The sequence below is a fragment of the Bufo bufo genome, chromosome 4, assembly GCF_905171765.1.
Source record: "Bufo bufo chromosome 4, aBufBuf1.1, whole genome shotgun sequence".
NCBI classification, from domain to species: domain Eukaryota; kingdom Metazoa; phylum Chordata; class Amphibia; order Anura; family Bufonidae; genus Bufo; species Bufo bufo.
Genome location: NC_053392.1, coordinates 398,569,655 through 398,591,510, shown reverse-complemented (window position 1 = coordinate 398,591,510; position 21,856 = coordinate 398,569,655).

Genomic DNA, 21,856 nt, shown 5'->3' with positions numbered 1-21,856 from the left:
ATGATTGCAGCGGCTGCCATACAGTCACAAGAAGTGAAAGTGCAGCCCCCAGCAAGCGCAGCACGATCCAGACCACGCTGAATTCTTTCCCTACATAGACTGAGTCTGCACAGAGACATTAAGCGGCCAGCAAAAGGCACATAATGTCCACTAGCCAGGCATCATCATACAGGACCAGGTCATAAGCAAGCTGCCAAGTAAGGGCTTCCTTTGCTGCACAAGAGAAGCACTGGAAGAAGAGAGTATGCCTGCAAGCGTCACTGGAAGAAGAGACAGCATGCCTGCAAGCGTCACTGGAAAAACTCGCTGCACAGAAAGAGGCTGCAGCCGCTGTAGCCAAAGCAGAGTTCCTAGAAGCCTTGGAGTTCCCCGAATCCGAGAAACACAGCCAAGTACTTTGGCCAGACTTACATGAACAAGATCCAACACAGCGTGTCTCAGAATACGTTCATCAGCATCCCAAGACAGATGATGACTATGATCCAGAATATCAACCAGCTTATACAGAGTGCCAAAGATCCTACTTTGAACCCCAGTACCTTGAGCAGGACGGTATGCAACAAAACGATGCTGACCACAACTACCGCCCTACAGAACGAAAGCTACAACTTTCGCTTTGATTTAAAGGGACAACCTTCGCAACAGTATTATACAAGCTTCCCCAAGCCAGAAACCCCTAAAAGGTATGGTGATACACCACACATGCAACATAACAACAACACACTGGGTAGTATTGGCGCTAACCAGGCCTCCATGGTGTCACGGTCTCTCCAGTGACAGGGGTCAGAAGAACTAAGGGTACTTTTACACTTGCGGCAGCGGATTACGGCAGGCAGTTCCATTGCCGGAACTTCCTGCCGGATCAGTCAAAACGTATGCAAACTGATGCCATTTGTCAGATGGATCAGGATCCTGATCCATATGACAAATGCATTGAAATGCCGGATCCGTTTCTCCGGTGTCATCCGAAAAAACAGATCCGGCATACATTTTTTTTCAATTTTTTTTCTGTCTGAGCCGGATCCAGCGTTAATGCATTTCAATGGGAAAAAATGACGGGTCCGACATTCCGGCAAGTGTTCTGGAATTTTGGACAGAGATAAAACCGCTGTGGTATTATCTCCGTCCTGAAAAGTCAAAAAGACTGAACTGAAGACATCCTGATGCATACTGAACGGATTGCTCTCCATTCAGAAAGCATTAGGATAAAACTAATCAGTTCTTTTCCGGTATTAAGCTCCTAGGACAGAACTCAATGCCGGAAAAGAATAACGCTAGTGTGAAAGTACCCTAAGAGACTGGCTGCACGTGATGTGATCTGACAGCCTCTTTGGTTTCACTTGTTTCTTCTGTGTTGTTGCTGGTTATGACCACACCTCTTGTCTCAGGTGTAGCTTAAGTGGTCATTCCAACTCCTCCATTTAGTCTGGTCTCACCCATCATGCTATACGGTTGATAGCTTCTTTCTGGTTGTGGAAGTGCTGGTGTTTGGTTCTCCACTAAGTTCCTGCTCGTCTGCGTACTTCAGACCTAAGTGTCTTTTTCCTATTTCTAGTTGGTTGTATTCCCTTATATTTTGATATTAGGCCTGAGGGAGTCTCCTGTTCCTTCAGTCGGGAAAGGAACAGGTCATCTTTTGTCCTGACACTATTTCCAGGGTGCTTTAGGGTAAGATAGGGCTCTAGGTTCCTGCGTATGAACATTCCTACCATCGAGGTCTGTTCATACTGATAGTAGTCAGGGCTCGGTTTAGGGATTCACTAGGTGGTGACCTTTCCCTAGTTTCCAGGCCTCTTCCCTTTCCTCCTGTGTTCAGTGTGGGGTTTACCACCCACACCGCATCATGACATTATCAACCGCCACAAACCGTCATTTTTTGTTTGTGTCAGTGAGACTATACATCCAATCGCTGCACTGGCTAGACAATTGCAGGGTCTGTCTATAGACATAGCTAACCTCCGCACGCAGATTCAGGAATCATAGGCTGTGGTGCCAGTAGTAGTTACCAGGTAAAATATCCCAGCAACCGCCAGTATGCTTGAAAATAAATTTCTTCTTTATTCCATATCAATTAATCAATATTAATATAACGCGTTTCGGCACACAGCCTTTATCAAGGCTATCTAAGGTCCCTTACTCTCGGGACGAACTATCATATAACATGTCGGCTTCCTCAGACACCTTGGGTGGAGAGACTCCTGAGTTTATGCTTGGTGATGAACCTATGCAGTTAGGGGGAGATACCCCTGGCCCTGCTTGCAAGAGTTTTTGTCATAAGAAGGAAGTATGTTTTTTCTGTGGAAAAGGGGAAATATTTTTAATTCCCATCTTACTCTTGGTGGTGTGGGTGGGGAGTCAGAGAACTTACATTTTTCATTTATTGGTATTACCCGATTTCTCCTGTCTGCCGAGGTGGCGCTAGAGTTCAAAACCGTGGGAATTGAGGTGTTTATTGACAGTGGGGCAGGGGTTAACCTAGTTGATGGTCAGTTTATCCGTTTGCATGGGTTGACAAGTGCATTAGAGAAAAATGTTTTGGTGTTTGCAATAGACTCTGCACCACTTACCCAGAAATGTTTGTCACAGATGGTGCAGGACATCCGTTTAAGAGTGGTTGATTTTCATCAGGAATCCATTACGTGTTTTGTGCTGGAGGGTCTGCCTGATCCGTTGGTTCTGGTTTACCATGGTTGAGCAAACATAATCCTACCATTGATGGGCAAGCGAGACAGATTCTCGATTGGAGTGATTATTGCATGGACAACATAAGACAACGTCTTAATACATCTCTTTCTGTCTTGACCACTAAAGCTGTTCCCTCTTTCATTTCTGATTTTTCGGATGTATTTTCTGAGAGTGGTTGCCAGGGTTTACTCCCACACTGGGAATATGATTGTCCTATCAATCTTATTCCCGGAGCGAAGTTGCCCAAATCTAGGTCATATAACCTTCTAAACCCAAAAGAGCGGCCATGCGAGAGTATATTGCTGAGAGTTTAACTAAGGGACTTATTAGACCTTTCAAGTCCCCAGTGGCAGCAGGTTTTTTCTTTGTAAAGAAGAAAGATGGAACTTTTAGGCCATGTCTGGACTTCCGTGAGCTCAATCGGATTATGATCCGTGATCCGTACCCCCTTCCTTTGATTCCTGACTTGTTTAACCATATTGTTGGTGCCAATGTGTTCTCCAAGTTGGACTTAAGGGGAGCATATAATCTGGTCAGGATCAAGGAAGGGGATGAATGGCGTTTAATACCCCAGAGGGTCATTTTGAGAGTCTGGTCATGCCGTTTGGGTTAACTAATGCTCCTGCGGTTTTCCAGCATTTTGGTAATGATATCTTTCATCATCTGGTGGGGAGGTTTGTTGTTGTGTATCTGGATGACATACTAATTTATTCTCCAGATATGGAGATTCATCAGGATCATGTGAGACAGGTGTTACAGATCCTAAGAGAGAATAAATTGTATGCTAAGATGAAGAAGTGTGTATTTGCAGTTCAGGAAGTGCAATTCCTGGGTTACCTACTCTCATCTTCAGGTTTTAGTATGGATGCAGAGAAGGTCCGTGTTGTGTTGGACTGGGAACGACCAGAAAATCTGAAAGCGCTTATGCAGTTTTTGGGGTTCACCAACTACTACCGTAAATTCATTTTGAACTACTTGACTGTGGTTAAACCTGTAACGGACATGACTAGGAAAGGTTTGGATGTCTCAGTCTGGTCTGATGCGGCATTACAAGATTTTATTGCGGTGAAGGAATGTTTTGCTTCTGCTCCTATACTGGTGCAACCGGATGTGTCACAGCCATTCATTGTGGAAGTTGACGCATCTGAGGTAGGGGTAGGAGCAGTCTTGTCGCAGGGTCCTTCACCTAGTAAATGGCGCCCATGTGCATTTTTCTCTAAGAAATTCTCGGCTGCAGAAAGGAATTATGACGTGGGTAATAGAGAGTTGCTGGCCACTAAGTTGGCTTTTGAGGAGTGGCGTCATTGGTTGGAAGGAGCAATCCATCCTATTACTGTGCTAACTGATCCCAAAAATCTGGCTTACCTGGAGTTGGCTAAACGACTGAAACCAAGGCAGGCCAATGGTCGTTGTTTTTTACCAGATTAAATTTCATCGTCACCTATCGCCCTGGGGTTAAGAACGTCAAGGCTGATGCTTTGTCGCGTAGCTTTCGTGGGAGGGAGGTGAATCGGTCTGAAGGGGTAGTTATATCCACCCTACAGTATTGTCACCGCCAGTTCTGTGAGAAGGTCTGGCAGACGTCCTTCTCTACCTCTTGCATGACATTCTTTGTTTTGGTTTCACTTTGTCATCTCCTTTCCTTCTCCCAGGTGTCACCAATTTAGACTAATCATCTCCCTTTATATTCCCTCCCATACTGCCTCACTTCCTGGATGAAGTGTTCACTGCTGGAGGCTGCTGCTGCTGTTTGCTCAGATAAGTCTTTTCATGTATTGTGTTTCCTTGCTGGCTTGATTCTAGGTGACCCTGACTCCGTCCGTATTTAGTGCAGGGAGCCAGTCGTGTCCCTTCACTATTATAGGGTTTTCAGGTGTCACACAGTCTTAGGTACGTGGGCATGCAATCGTCTACCATTGAGACCCTTGCATGGGCATAGCAGTCAGGGAGAGCTCTTAGGGCTTTATAGGGCTCACCTATATGATCCTTAGTTTGGGATCCAGCCAGTCGGACGTTTATTCATAAGTTCCAGCTATCTGCAACATCTTCCGTGACATTATAAACCGCCGTAACCGTCTTAAGCATGGATCTGGTTTCAGCCTTGATTGACCGCATGCAAGGTCTTTCGCTGGAGGTAGCAGATCTCCGTAAAACTGTGTCTCAGTTTCAGGTGACCGGTTCTGCTGGCGTTCATGGAGTTTGTTACGAGCCTAAGATCTCGCTTCCGGATATGTTCTCTGGGGGTAGTGAGAATTTTGTTTGCTTTAGAGAGGCTTGCAAACTCCATTTTCGCCTACTTCCCCATTCCTCTGGTGATGAGGAGCAGAGGGTGGGGATCATCATCTCGCTGCTCAGGGATATCGCTCAGTCTTGGGCCTTTACGCTGCCAGTGGGGGCACGGCCCCTCTGATCGGTGGATAAATTTTTTGTAGCCCTGGGGCAGATATATGATGAACCGGATCGTATTGCTCTGGCTGAATCTAAACTGCGTCTTTTATGCCAGGGTAAACAGTCTGCAGAGATATATTGTTATGAATTTCGGAGATGGGCAGCTGATACTGGTTGGAATGATGCTGCACTCTGAAGTCAATTTAGCCATGGTCTTTCGGAAAGATTGAAAGATGCATTTGCTTTTCATGAGAGACCAGCCTCGTTAGAATCTGCCATGTCTCTAGCTGTTCATATTGACAGGCGTCTTAGAGAGAGAGAGGAGACTACTCCTTCCTGTCATATTCAGCCCAAGGACAGTGGGGCTGTCTCATTCAGTGCGCAGGGGTCTCAGTCTCTCTCAATCTCCTCTGAGGAGGAGGCCATGCAGCTGGGTTTGCTTGCCTCTGATAGTAGAGAATTCAGCTCTCAGAGGAGGGTTTGTTTCTGTTGAGGGGGTATAAATCATTTGGCTAATGTTTGCCCCTCTAGGAGATTCATGGAGTTTTCTGAGGGTAATAAAAAATTAAAAAATTAAAAAATTAAAAAAAACCTCTAAAAATTTTCCATTTGCTACTATTGGCAAGGTTGATGCGGAAATTGAAGGTTTGCCGTTTGCTTGTAGTTCCTGTTTCCTCCTACCTGCCAGGGTGGCGCTAGACAGCAAGAACATTGTTTGTGAGATTTTTGTAGATAGTGGAGCAGCTGTCAATCTCATTGATAATCAATTTGCAATGACGCATGGTTTCCAGGTATGCACTTTGGAAAAGGATATACCTGTTTTTGCTATCGATTCCGCTCCACCTCCTCAAAGATCGTTAAAGGGCATAGTTCACAATATCTGTTTGACTATGGGGGACGCTCATGTTGAGGATATGTCATGTTTCGTCCTAAGCGAATTACCTACTCCTCTAGTGTTGGGGCTACCCTGGCTCACTAAACATAACCCCACCATTGATTGGCAAGCAAGGCAAATAAATGGTTGGAGTGAGTTTTGCAGAGAGAATTGCCTCACGGCGTCTCTTTCAGAGGTTTCTACCAAGACTGTACAATCTTTTCTCTCTGAATTTTCGGATGTGTTTTCCGAGAGTGGTGTCCAGGAGTTGCCCCCTCACCGGGAGTACGACTGCCCTATTAATCTCATCCCAGGCGCCAAGCTGCCAAAATCATGTTTATACAATCTCTCCCAACCTGAAAGAGTCACTATGCTTACTTATATCTCTGAGAGCCTGAGAAAGGGACACATCCGACCCTCGAAGTCACCTGTTGCCGCTGGGTTTTTATTTTGTTAAGAAAAAAGATGCTTCTTTAAGACCTTGTCTGGATTTCAGGGAGCTGAACCGTATCACGATTCGTGACCCATATCCGCTTCCTCTGATCCCGGACCTGTTTAACCAGATTGTTGGGGCTAAAGTTTTTCTAAGTTGGATTTAAGAGGGGCATACAACCTAGTCAGGGTCAGGGAAGGGGACGAATGGAAGACGGCCTTCAATACCCCTGAGGGTCATTTCGAGAATTTGGTTATGCCCTTTGGTTTGATGAATGCTCCGGCCGTCTTCCAACATTTTGTGAACAGCATTTTTTATCATTTAATGGGGAAATTTGTTCTGGTGTATCTAGATGACATTTTGATTTTTTTTCTCCTGATTTCAAGACTCATCGGGACCACCTACGTCAGATCTTGCTGATTCTGCGGGAGAATAAATTGTACGCTAAACTGGAAAAATGTGTGTTTGCGGTTCCGGAGATTACATTTCTTGGTTTTCTTCTCTCCGCTTCTGGTTTTTGCATGGACCCTGAGAAGGTCCGCGCTGTGCTTGATTGGGAGCTTCCTGAGAATCAGAAGGCGCTGATGCAGTTTTTGGGTTTTGCCAATTATTACAGAAAGTTCTTTTTGAATTATTCCTCTGTTGTTAAGCCACTCGCTGATATGACTAAAAAGGGGGTAGATTTTTCCTCGTGGTCGGTAGATGCGCTTTAAAGCCTTTTCTAGTATCAAAGAGAGTTTTGCTTCCGCTCCCATTTTGGTACAACCTGATGTCTCTCTACCTTTTATTGTTGAGGTGGATGCTTCTGAGGTGGGTGTGGGTGCGGTCTTATCTCAGGGACCCTCTCCTGCCAAATGGCGACAGTGTGCCTTTTTCTCAAGGAAACTCTCCTCTGCAGAGAGAAATTACGATGTGGGAGATAGGGAGTTGTTGGCCATCAAATTAGCTTTTGAGGAATGGCACCATGGTTAGAGGGAGCCAGACACCCTATTACCGTGTTTACCGACCATAAGAATCTGGCCTACTTGGAATCGGCCAAGCGTCTGAACCCGAGACAGGCCAGATGGTCTTTGTTCTTTTCTAGGTTTAATTTTGTTGTCACGTTCCGCCCTGGGGTTAAAAATTTGAAGGCGGATGCCCTGTCACGTTGTTTTCCGGGAGGGGGGAACTTTAAAGACTCGGGTCCCATTTTGGCTGAAGGGGTGGTCGTCTCTACTCTTTATCCTGATTTGGAGGCAGAGGTTCAGGCAGCCCAGGCAGAGCCTCCTGATCTTTGTCCTCCTGGGAGGTTGTTTGTGCCTCTCGCTTTACGACACAAGGTTTTTAACCACTTAAGGATCACAGGTTTATACCCCCCTAGTGACCAGGCCCTTTTTTACAAATCGGCACTTCACAACTTTAACGGTTTATTGCTCGGTCATGCAACTTGGCACCCAATTGAATTTTACCTCCTTTTCTTCTCACAAATACAGTTTTATTTTGGTGGTATTTGATTGCTGTTGACCTTTTTCGTTTTTCTGATATTAATCAAAATAGACTTTTCTCAAAGAAAAGTGTATTTTTAACTTTTTCTGGTAAAATTGTTCAAATATAATTATATTTCTATACAAGTTTGTGTCAGAATTTATTGTGCTACATGTCTTTGATAAAAAAAAAATCCAATAAGTGTATATTTATTGGTTTGCGCAAAAGTGTTTACAAACTATGGTACAAAAATGTGAATGTCCGCATTTTGAAGCAGCTCTGACTTTCTGAGCACCTGTCATGTTTCTTGAGGTGCTAGAATGCCAGGATAGTATAAATACCCCCCAAATGAACCCATTTTAGAAAGAAGACACCCCAAAGTATTCGCGGAGGGGCATGGTGAGTTCATGTATGATTTAATTTTTTTCCACAAGTTAGCGGAAAATGACACTTTCTGAGGAAATTTTTTTTATAAAGTTTCCATTTCTGCTAACTTCTGGCAAAAAAATAAAAAATCTCACACAGACTCACTATGCCCCTCAGTGAATACCTTGGGGTGTCTACTTTACGAAATGGGGTCATTTGTGGGGTGTGTTTACTGTTCTGGCATTTTGGGCGGGGCTAAATTGTGAGCAACCCTGAAAAGCCTAAAGGTACTCGTTGGACTTTCGTCCCCTTTACGCACCTAGGCTGCAAAAAAGTGTCACACATGTGGTATCGCCGTATTCAGAAAAAGTAGGGCAATGTGTTTTGGGGTGTATTTTTACATATACCCATGCTGGGTGAGAGAAATATCTCTGTAAAACTTTGTATATAAAAATTAAAAAGGTTTTCATTTACAGAGATATTTCTCACACACAGTATGAGTATATGTAAAAATACACCCCAAAACACATTGCTCTACTTCTTCTGAGTACGGCGATACCACATGTGTGACACTTTTATGCAGCCTAGGTGCGCAAAGGGGCCCAAATTCCAATGAGTACCTTTAGGATTTCACAGGGCATTTTTACGCATTTGGATTTCAAACTACTTCTCACGCTTTAGGGCCCCTAAAATGCCAGGGCAGTATAAATACCCCACAAGTGGCCCCATTTTGGAAAGAAGACACCCCAAGGTATTCCGTGAGGGGCATGGCGAGTTCATAGAAGATTTTTTTTTTTTGGCACAAGTTAGCGGAAATTTTTTATTTATTTTTTCTTTTTTTTCTTACAAAGTCTCATATTCCACTAACTTGTGACAAAAAATAAAATTTTACATGAACTCACTAAACCCCTCACGGTATACCTTGGGGTGTCTTCTTTCTAAAATGGGGTCACTTGTGGGGTATTTATACTGCCCTGGCATTTTAGGGGCCCTAAAGCGTGAGAAGTAGTTTGGAGACCAAATGCGTAAAAATGCTCTGTGAAATCCTAAAAGTACTCATTGGAATTTGGGCCCCTTTGTGCACCTAGGCTGCAAAAAATTGTCACATATGTGGTATCGCCGTACTCAGAAGAAGTAGGGCAATGTGTTTTGTGGTGTATTTTTACATATACCCATACTGTGTGTGAGAAATATCTCTGTAAATGACAACTTTTTCCATTTTTTTATACAAAGTTGTCAATTTACAGAGATATTTCTCTCACCCAGCATGGGTATATGTAAAAATACACCCCAAAACACATTGCCCTACTTCTCCTGAGTACGGCGATACCACATAAGTGACACTTTTTTGCAGCCAAGATGCGCAAAGGGGCCGAAAGTCCAACAAGTACCTTTTAGGAGGGCATTTTTAGGCATTTGGATTCCAGACTTCTTCTCACGCTTTAGGGCCCCTAAAATGCCAGGGCAGTATAAATACCCCACATGTGACCCCATTTTGGAAAGAAGACACCCCAAGGTATTCCATGAGGGGCATGGCAAGTTCATAGAAGATTATTTTTTTGGCACAAGTTAGTGTAAATTGATTTTTAATTTTTTTTTCTCACAAAGTCTCCCTTTCCGCTAACTTGTGACAAAAAGTTCAATCTTTTATGGACTCAATATGCCCCTCAGCGAATACCTTAAAGTGTCTTCTTTCTAAAATGGGGTCATTTGTGGGGTGTTTGTACTGCCCTGGCATTTGAGGGTCTCCGCAGTCATTACATGTATGGCCAGCATTAGGAGTTTCTGCTATTCTCCTTAGGCCTCATGCACACGACCGTTGTTTGGGTCCGCATCCGAGACGCTTTTTTGGCGGCTCGGATGCGGACCCATTCATTTCAATGGGGCCTCAAAAGATGCGGACAGAACTCTGTGTGCTGTCCGCATCCGTGACTCCGTTCCGCGGCCCCGCTAAAAAAATATAACATGTCCTATTCTTGTCCGCGGTTTGCAGACAAGAATAGGCATTTATATTGCCGGCGCCCGTTCCGTTCCGCAAATTGCGGAAGTCAACTTGGGCGCCTTCTGTTTTTTGCGGATCTGCGGTTTGCGTACCGCAAAAAACGGCACTGTCATGTGCATGAGGCCTTATTTTGAGCATACGGGTAATGAGATTTTTTTTTTTCGTTCAGCCCCATATTTCTTCATTCGCATCAAATGTGGATGAAAAAATCTCTGCCAAAAAATGTGCAAAAAAAAAAAAAGTTGCGATCGCTAATAAAGATCCAAAAGGCTGAAAAGTGATCTTTATAGCGCCGCAGCGATTTTTTTCTGTGTTTTTGCAGTGATCAGAAAAAAAATTTCGGTCACGCAAGTGTGCGCACAAGATCAGGCCTGATCGGCCGAACACTGCATTTTTTGTAGAGCCTAAAATGACCCTAATGTACTGATATAGATCTGATTGCGATCAGTCTTGATCACTTACAGATACTATATAGTACTAGTGCTGATTAGCGACAGCGATGACGCTAATCAGCGACTAATCAGTGACTGCGGTGCGGGGAGCTGGGCGCTAACTACCTAACAAGTAGCTAACTAACTGGCGGTGATAAGGGACCCTTAGGCCCCATTCACACGTCCGCAATTCTGTTCCGCATTTTGTGGAACGGAATTGCGGACCCATTCATTTCTATGGGGACAGACTTTGTCCCGCTCGGATCCGGAATTGCGGATCTGCACTTCCAGGTCCGCACTTCCGTTCCGCAAAAATATAGAACATGTCCTATTCTTGTCTGCAATTGCGGACAAGAAAAGGCATTTTCTATATAGTTCTGGCAATGTGCGGATCCGCAAAATGCGGAAAGCACATTGCTGGTGTCCGTGTTTTGCGGATCCGTGGATCTGCAGATCCGCAAAACACATACGGACGTCTGAATAGAGCCTTACAGGGGGGTGATCAATGACAGGGGGGTGATCAGGGAGTCTATATGGGGTGATCAGGGGTTAATAAGGAGTTACGGGGGGGGGGGGGTAGTGTAGTGTGGTGCTTGGTGCTACTTACAGAGCTGCCTGTGTCCTCTGGTGGTCGATCCAAGCAAAAGGGACCACCAGAGGACCAGGTAGCAGGTATATCAGATGCTGTTAACAAAACAGCGTCTAATATACCTTTCTGATGTTAAAAAAATCGCATCTACAGCCTTCCAGCGAATGATCAGCACTGGCAGGCTGTAGTTCAACTTGTTTACTTCGCGATCCTGTGAACGCACGCTCCTGTGAGCGCGCGTTCACAGGAAATCTCGGGTCTCGCGAGATGACGCCAATAGGCGTCGCTGAGCCCTGAGAGAGCCGCTGCCCGGACGCTTATCGGCGTTACGTGTGCGGCAAGTGGTTAAGGAGCACCACGATACTGTCTTTGCTGGGCACCCGGGGAGTAGAGCCACAGTGGATCTCATTGCTCTGAGATTCTGGTGGCCGGCTCTTCGTAAGACGGTTGAGGGTTTTGTGGCAGCCTGCGAGACCTGCGCTCGTGCCAATGTCCCTCATTCACGGCCATCGGGTTCTCTCCTCCCGTTACCCATTCCTACCCGTCCTTGGACGCATCTGTCCATGGACTTCCACGGACCTGCCTCGTTCCTCGGGGAAGACTGTGATTCTGGAGGTAGTGGACCGTTTTAGCAAAATGGCGCATTTCATTCCCTTTCCTGGGTTACCCAATGCTAAGACGTTGGCGCAAGCGTTTGTTGATCACATTGTTAAATTGCATGGCATTCCTTCAGACATCGTTTCAGATAGGGGCACGCAATTTGTTTCCAGATTCTGGAAGGCCTTCTGTTCTCGCTTGGGGATTCGGTTGTCGTTCTCTTCTGCTTTTCACCCGCAGTCGAATGGTCAGACCGAACGCGTCAATCAGAATCTGGAGACATATCTGCGCTGTTTTGTGGCGGAGAATCAGGAGGATTGGTATTCTTTTTTTTCCCTTGCTGAGTTTGCTTTAAATAACCGTCGCCAGGAGTCCTCTGATAAGTCACCATTTTTTGGTGCATATGGGTTTCATCCACAGTTTGGGACATTCTCTGGAGAGGGGTCTACTGGTTTACCTGATGAAGAGAGATTTTCCTCGTCTTTGTCATTTATTTGGCAAAAGATTCAGGGTAATCTGAAGAGGATGAGTGAGAGATATAAGCGTGTGGCGGATAAGAGACGTGTGCCTGGTCCGGACCTGAATGTGGGTGATCTGGTGTGGTTGTCTACAACGAATATCAAACTGAAGGTTCCCTCCTGGAAGTTGGGTCCTAAGTTTATTGGGCCTTACAAGATTTTGTCCGTCATCAATCCCGTGGCCTTCCATCTTGATCTTCCTCAGACTTGGAAGATCCATAATGTTTTTCACAGGTCCCTATTAAAACCTTACACTCACCTAAAGAATTATTAGGAACACCATACTAATACGGTGTTGGGACCCCCTTTTGCCTTCAGAACTGCCTTAATTCTACGTGGCATTGATTCAACAAGGTGCTGATAGCATTCTTTAGAAATGTCGGCCCATATTGATAGGATAGCATCTTGCAGTTGATGGAGATTTGAGGGATGCACATCCAGGGCACGAAGCTCCCGTTCCACCACATCCCAAAGATGCTCTATTGGGTTGAGATCTGGTGACTGTGGGGGCCATTTTAGTACAATGAACTCATTGTCATGTTCAAGAAACCAATTTGAAATGATTTGAGCTTTGTGACATGGTGCATTATCCTGCTGGAAGTAGCCATCAGAGGATGGATACATGTTCTCATTCTGTTTACGCCAAATTCGGACTCTACCATTTGAAGTCTCAACAGAAATCGAGACTCATCAGACCAGGCAACATTTTTCCAGTCTTCAACAGTCCAATTTTGGTGAGCTCGTGCAAATTGTAGCCTCTTTTTCCTATTTGTAGTGGAGATGAGTGGTACCCGGTGGGGTCTTCTGCTGTTATAGCCCATCCGCCTGTCACGGAACCATGAACCAGACGTACAACAAGGGATAAGTGAAAATAAGAAGGCTTTATTGAAAATAAAGCTGTAAAGCAAAAGTCCAAACGGATGGCGAAACCGAAGCAGAGTCTTTGCGAAGCCAGAGGTCAGGAACCAGAAGGGTAGTCAGACGAAGCCAGGATCAGGAACCAGCAGGGTAGTCAGACGAAGCCAGGATCAGGAACCAGCAGGGTAGTCGGACGAAACCAGGATCAGGAACCAGCAGGGTAGTCGGACGAAACCAGGATCAGGAACCAGAAGCAGCAGCAGTCTAGAAGCATGTGAACACAGGAGGACCAAGCAAGGAACTGAAGCCACAGACCTCCTATATATATGAGCTAGGCATCCAGCTCCTCCCAGTGGGAAGGAGGAGCCGCAGGGTGGGAGGCTACAAGAAACCCAGAAACCAAGATGGCCGCCAGCACATGTCAAACGAAGGAGAACAGCAAGAAGGTAAGACCATGACAGTACCTCCCCCTCAAGGGCCCCTCCTCCGCGGAGTAAAGAACGGTTTCTGAGGGAAGCGTGCATGGAAGGCTCGGAGCAAGGCAGGAGCATGGACATCTGCGGAGGGAACCCAGGAACGCTCCTCTGGACCATAACCACGCCAATGGACCAAAAACTGCACCTGACCGCGGACCAGGCGTGAGTCCAGGATATTGCTCACCTCATACTCCTCACGATTACCCACTTGGACCGGACGAGGCCGAGGAACCGAGGAAGTGAAACGATTACACACCAGTGGCTTCAACAGGGAGACATGAAACACGTTGGAGATCCGCATGCCAGGAGGAAGCGCAAGGGCATAGGCTACCGGGTTTACCCTGCGAAGCACTCGGAAGGGACCAACAAAGCGAGGCGCCAGCTTGGGAGTGGGCACTCGAAGGTTGAGGTTGCGGGTGGACAACCATACACGGTCTCCGACCTGGTAGGAAGGAGCAGGCGCTCGTCTGCGATCAGCCTGGAGTCTCTGGCGCTGCGCAGAGACCTCAAGGGACTTCTGGATCAGTACCCAAGAAGCACGTAGGACGGAAAGGTGATCCTCCACAGCCGGAATATCCTGGGGAGAGAATACCTCCGGTAACACGGCTGGTTGGAACCCATATATGGCCATGAAGGGAGACGTCCCAGAGGAAGAGTTCACCGCCGTGTTCCTGGCAAACTCAGCCCAAGGCAGGAGGTCAACCCAATTGTCTTGGTGATCGGAGACATAGCAACGAAGGAATTGCTCCAAGGCCTGATTGGATCGTTCTGCGGCCCCATTGGACTGAGGGTGGTAGGCCGAGGAGAAGGAGAGATGAATCCCCAACTGGGAGCAAAAGGCGCGCCAGAACCTGGACACAAACTGACTCCCCCGATCCGACACAATCTCCTTGGGCAAACCGTGCAACCGGAAGACCTCCCTGGCAAAAATCGTGGCCAACTCTTGTGCAGAGGGTAACTTCTTGAGAGGAACACAGTGGCACATTTTGGAAAACCGATCCACAATCATGAGAATGACCGTATGGCCTCGGGATGCAGGGAGGTCCACAATGAAATCCATCCCCAGGTGTGACCATGGGCGCTCCCCGGTGGCTATGGGTTACAGAAGGCTCAACGGAAGGTGCCGAGGGGACTTACTCTGGGCACAAACGGAGCATGCCGCTACATATGCGGCGATGTCGGAACGTAGGGAAGGCCACCAGAACAGACGTGAAACAGCCCAGGACAGCTGATTCTTTCCAGGATGCCCCGCGGTCTTGGAGTTATGGTAGGTTCGCAACAACCGAGTGCGCAACTCCTCAGGCACAAAACATCTGCCGTTGGGTCTCCCAGAGGGAGCACCAGATTGAGCCGCCAAAATCTGCTCACCCAGGGGAGAGGTCAGGCTGGTGCGAATGGCGGCCAAGATCTGATTCGGAGGTATGACCGAAGTCGGAATCGACTCCTCCCTGGACAGCTCGGAGTACTGCCGTGATAAGGCATCCGCCCTGATGTTCTTGGAACCGGGTAGGTAGGAGACCACGTAATTAAAACGTGACAAGAACAGAGCCCATCTGGCCTGACGTGGTGTCAATCTCTTGGCCTCAGAAAGGTAGGTCAGATTCTTGTGGTCCGTCAGGATGAGGACTGGAACCACCGAACCCTCGAGCAAATGCCTCCATTCTTTAAGGGCCTGCACGATGGCCAATAACTCCCTGTCACCAATCTGATAGTTGCACTCCGCGGAAGACAGTTTCCGGGAGTAAAACCCACAAGGAAGCAGACGACCCTCTGGTGTTCTACGCTGAGACAGAAGGGCGCCTACTCCCGTCTCAGACGCGTCCACCTCGAGGACAAAGGGCAACCCAGGGTTGGGATGCGACAGAATCGGAGCCGACACAAAGGCGGACTTTAGAGCCTCAAAAGCTCGGATGGCCTCGAGCGGCCAGACCTGGGAATTACTGCCCTTCCTGGTCAGATCCGTGAGAGGCTTGGCTAGCATGGAAAAGTCCCTGATGAACTTCCGATAATAATTGGCGAAGCCCAAAAAGCGCTGCAGGGAACGAAGACCACTGGGCTGGGGCCACTGTAAGACAGCCGAAACCTTCTCAGGATCCATGGAGAACCCCTCAGCGGAAATGATGTAACCTAAGAAGGTTACCTGGGATCGGTGAAATTCGCATTTCTCAAGCTTACCGAACAGCTTGTTCTCTCGTAACCGTTGCAACACTCGTCTGACATCCAGAATGTGGGCCTCCATGGATTCAGAATATACCAAGATGTCATCCAAATAGACCACCACACACTGCTGCAACAGGTCACGGAAAACATCGTTGATGAATTCCTGAAAGACTGCGGGCGCATTGCACAACCCAAAGGGCATAACCAAGGATTCATAATGACCGGTCCTGGTGTTAAACGCGGTCTTCCACTCATCGCCCGCCTTGATCCTTACCAGGTTATATGCCGCCCTCAGGTCGAGTTTGGTAAAGACCGTGGCCCCTTTAAGGCGATCGAACAGCTCGGAAATCAAGGGTATCGGGTAAGCGTTCTTGATCGTGATGCGATTGAGACCCCTGTAATCGATGCAAGGCCTCAACTCACCGCCCTTCTTTTTCACAAAGAAAAATCCAGCCCCTGCCGGGGACGAGGATTTGCGAATGTGTCCGCGTGAAAGCGCCTCCCTCACGTACTCCTCCATGGCCTCATTCTCCGCTACCGACAGTGGATAGACTTTGCCACGAGGAGGAACGGCACCAGATTGTAACTCTATGGCACAATCGTATGGGCGGTGCGGAGGTAGGGCAACCGCGCGCACCTTATCGAATACATCCCGGTACTCCTCGTATTCAGGAGGCAACAGAGAGTCCGAGGAAGTACACAGCAACTTGACAGACCCATGGATGCAACTAGCCCCACACTGCGGTGACCACGAGAGGATCTCGGCCGATCTCCAATCGAAAGTCGGATTATGCTTCCGGAGCCAGGGGTACCCCAAGACCACCGAGTAGTGTGGAGACGAAATAACCTGGAGGCAGACCGACTCTCTGTGAACGGCACCAATGGCTATCCCCACTGGAAGGGTCTCATGAGTCACGTGTGGCGGCAGAAGGGGTCTGCCGTCTATCGCCTCAAGAGCCAGTGGGGAACCTCGAGCCTGCAGAGGAATGGAATTGGCGGCAGCGAACACACTATCAATGAACAAACCACCAGCACCAGAGTCCACCAACGCCTGGGTCGTCACCGAGCCCCCGACCCAGGAGAGGACAACAGTGATCAGTGGTTTGTCAACACGGGAAACCGGGGACGAGGAGACTCCACCCAAGATCTGCCCCCGACAGGATCTCAGGTGCGAGCGTTTCCCGGACGGTTCGGACATGCCAACCGAAAATGCCCACCGAGACCACAGTACATGCATCGGCCCACGCGTCTCCGGAGTACCCTCTCCCCCTCGGACAGGCGAGCAAACCCCAGCTGCATGGGTTCACCCCCAGACAAGTCATCCCCAGGAGGCGTGGGAGGAGAGGGAGGCACGGGTGGGACAACAAACGTAGGCGCCAATCTGTTAGAAAACCTCCGCAGGCTCTCCTTAAAGGAAGGTCTCTCCCTGAGTCTGGTGTCAATCAAAATCAGGAAAGAAATAAGAGACTCGAGCTCCACTGGTAGGTCCTTAGCTGCAACCTCATCCTTCAAGGCATCCGAGAGACCATGAGAGAAAGCAGCGACCAGAGCCTCATTATTCCAGCCCACCTCTGCTGCCAGGGTACGAAACTCAATGGCGTATTCAGCTACGGATCGTGAACCCTTTCTGATGGACATAAGGAGCTTCGCAGCAGAGGCAGCACGAGCCGGCACATCGAATACCTTCCGAAGAGAAGCAACAAAACCGGAAAACTCGGCAACCACCGGATTGTTGTTCTCCCATTCTCCCATAAAGGGCTGGCCCAGGCCAAGGCCTTGTCCGAGAGCAGCGAGATCAAGAAGCCCACCTTTGATCTCTCAGTGGGAAAGGCATGTGGCAGCAACTCGAAATAAATGCCCACCTGGTTAAGGAAACCTCGGCACTGAGTTGGCTCTCCCCCAAAGTGCTGTGGAAGAGGGGCAGAACCGGTCATACCCCGAAACACCGCAACAACAGGTGTTGGGGTAGACTCTGGCGCAACAACCGGAGCGGCAGTAGGAGCAGTAGGAGCGGGCCCAGGAGTGACAACCGACCCATCGGCAACGGGAGCGAAATGAGCCGTGCGTTCAAGCAGGGTTTGCAACGCCACAGCGAACCGACCCAACAGGTGATCCTGCTGATCAAGTCTGGCAACCAGCGTGGGTAGCGAGGATGGCCCTGTACCGTCAGAATTCATGGCTTGGTCCTAATGTCACGGAACCATGAACCAGACGTACAACAAGGGATAAGTGAAAATAAGAAGGCTTTATTGAAAATAAATCTGTAAAGCAAAAGTCCAAATGGATGGCGAAACCGAAGCAGAGTCTTTGCGAAGCCAGAGGTCAGGAACCAGAAGGGTAGTCAGACGAAGCCAGGATCAGGAACCAGCAGGGTAGTCAGACGAAGCCAGGATCAGGAACCAGCAGGGTAGTCGGACGAAACCAGGATCAGGAACCAGCAGGGTAGTCGGACGAAACCAGGATCAGGAACCAGAAGCAGCAGCAGTCTAGAAGCATGTGAACACAGGAGGACCAAGCAAGGAACTGAAGCCACAGACCTCCTATATATATGAGCTAGGCATCCAGCTCCTCCCAGTGGGAAGGAGGAGCCGCAGGGTGGGAGGCTACAAGAAACCCAGAAACCAAGATGGCCGCCAGCACATGTCAAACGAAGGAGAACAGCAAGAAGGTAAGACCATGACACCGCCTCAAAGTTGTGCGTGTTGTGGCTTCACAAATGCTTTGCTGCATACCTCGGTTGTAACGAGTGGTTATTTCAGTCAATGTTGCTCTTCTATCAGCTTGAATCAGTCGGCCCATTCTCCTCTGACCTCTAGCATCCACAACGCATTTTTGCCCACAGGACTGCCGCATACTGGATGTTTTTCCCTTTTCACACCATTCTTTGTAAACCCTAGAAATGGTTGTGCGTGAAAATCCCAGTAACTGAGCAGATTTTGAAATACTCAGACCGGCCCGTCTAGCACCAACAACCATGCCACGCTCAAAATTGCTTAAATCACCTTTCTTTCCCATTCTGACATTCAGTTTGGAGTTCAGGAGATTGTCTTGACCAGGACCACACCCCTAAATGCATTGAAGCAACTGCCATGTAATTGGTTGACTAGATAATTGCATTAATGAGAAATAGAACAGGTGTTCCTAATAATTCTTTAGGTGAGTGTATGTCCAACCCACTGTACCCTCCTCTTTGCCTCCTCCTCTGATTGTTGTTGATGGTAATCTTGAATTTCAGGTCTCTAGGATTGTGGATTCTCGCATTATCCGCGGTTCTCTCCAGTACCTCGTTCATTGGGAGGGTTATGGTTCTGAGGAGAGGATGTGGGTCCCAGTGGCGGACATTAAGGCCACTAGTCTCATCAGGGCTTTCCATAGGTCTCATCCTGAGAAGGTGGGCTCTGAGTGTCCGGAGTCCACCCGTAGAGGTAGGGGTACTGTCACCGCCAGTTCTGTGAGAAGGTCTGGCAGACGTCCTTCTCTACCTCTTGCATGACATTCTTTGTTTTGGTTTCACTTTGTCATCTCCTTTCCTTCTCCCAGGAGTCACCTATTTAGACTAATCGCCTCCCTTTATATTCGCTCCCATACTGCCTCACTTTGTGGTTTATACTACTTCCTGGATGAAGTGTTCACTGCTGGAGGCTGCTGCTGCTGTTTGCTCAGATAAGTCTTTTCATGTATTGTGTTTCCTTGCTGGCTTGATTCTAGGTGACCCTGTGTCACGGCTGAGGATGGGGGAAATCCTCAGCCGTGTGGAGCCAGGTGATGTTATGGCTGCTTGACCAAGAAGACAGGATTAGGGAGAAGGTCACCTCCTAAACGCATCCCTAACCTGACCCTGACTCCTAGCTACATGAGCCAACCTTGATGGTAGGAGGGCTCATGCTCCAGAACCTAGAAGTCCCTGCTAGCCCTCAAGATGGCCCTAAACTAGGAGCTGAGTAAGACAACCCACTCCTCCTAAGCACGGAGGAGCAGGAGTCTCAACGGCCAAGCTGCTGGAAAAGGGGAAACATAAACAGCCTATGTATATGGCAGGTGCTGCACTAGTTCCAGCCACCTGCCACAGCCCAGCTGACTGGATCCGTGTGCAGGAAAGCTGAAGTCCACAAATAGCAGACAGACGTCAGCACAAACTCATCCACACACCGGAACCCAGATACATGGCAGCACTAAATAGTACAGGAAAACATAAACATAAACTATGACCACAGTGGTGGCTCTCACAGGCGGATGGAAAACACAGGAGGCTGCTTCAGCTAGCAAGACTGAAGCAACCTACTGAGCCCTGCTAGAGAGAGGGTCTATATAGGCCCAAGTGGCCACACCCAAGGGTTGGACACACCCAGTGACATCACACACACACTGGGAAGGAAGTTAACCCTTCCAGTACCACAGAAGGGAAAGACACATAAATGGGAAGTGCACACAATACATACAACGTGCATAACATACACACACCTAACATAAAGGTAGCTAGGTGTGACCGCATGCCAGGGCAGCAAGCTGCCTAGCGACGCTCAGGCTGCTCTGCTGCAAAATACAACACTGGTTGCCCGCGGCAACCACAAGTGAGGCCACAGACAAGCGGCCCTCACCCGTTGTTGAACACCCATACAAAACCGCAGGCAACTGCATTCAGTAAAGGAGTCACGGTCATGGCCGTGACACTCCCACCCCTCAAAGCCCCCCCACCAAAAAAAAAGGAAACTGGTGAGGAACTCACACAAGGGGATGGGAGAAGGAGACGTCCACTCTCAGGACATGGTTCCCAGGAGGTCACTGTCAGCTGCATCCTCTCCCAGCTCACACTAGCCAGTCCGACGAGGCCTGCAGCCCGCACCAGCGACAAGGGAATGGAACCACAGAGAGTGGACGAGGGGACTCTCCACTCACATCCCCACTCTAGTCGCTGCCAGCAGACCCTCCTAACCAGCACGCAGCCGGACCACTTACGGAGTGCTGCCAGCAAACGACCAGAGATGGGAACATGGAGAGGGACGAGGGATCACCAACACAGACACGGAAGGTAAGGTGGCAGGGAATAAGCCACCAACCATGCTGTTAACGGTGATCCCCCCGGGACGCTCTCCCTCCGGAAAACGCGCATGCAGGCCACAAGGGTATGGCACTGCATGCTGCACCCTCTTCCGAAGGCGTGCAGCCCTACACCAAAAAACACCAAGGTGAGGGGATAAAAATATCAGGGGACGCCAAACGAACATGGTGAGAAAGTGGCGGGGAATAATCCACTCACCGTGCCGTCAGCGGCGAAACCCCCAGAACGCTCTCCCTCCGAAGAGCGCGCATGCACCCCATCAGCAGACGGCAGTACATGCTACACCCTCTTTCGAGGGAAAATACTCCCACCCCTCAAAGCCCCTCCCAACAACAAAAGGGGAAAGTTGGTGAGGCATAAGAAACAATGGGAGGGGGGAGGGGAAAGACAAACAAAAGGGGACACCAACACGGACAACGGTGAGCAAGGAATGGCGGGGAATGCCACTCACCGCGCCGTAAATGGTGAAAGCCCCATAACGCTCTCCCTCCGGAGAATGCGCATGCACCCCATCCGCAGATAGCGGTGCATGCTTTACCCTCTTTCGAGGGAACGCCACGCGAGAAGCCTCTGTGGTCATACTGTCACGGCTGAGGATGGGGGAAATCCTCAGCCGTGTGGAGCCAGGTGATGTTATGGCTGCTTGACCAAGAAGACAGGATTAGGGAGCAGGTCACCTCCTAAACGCATCCCTAACCTGACCCTGACTCCTAGCTACATGAGCCAACCTTGATGGTAGGAGGGCTCATGCTCCGGAACCTAGAAGTCCCTGCTAGCCCTCAAGATGGCCCTAAACTAGGAGCTGAGTAAGACAACCCACTCCTCCTAAGCACGGAGGAGCAGGAGTCTCAACGGCCAAGCTGCTGGAAAAGGGGAAACATAAACAGCCTATGTATATGGCAGGTGCTGCACTAGTTCCAGCCACCTGCCACAGCCCAGCTGACTGGATCCGTGTA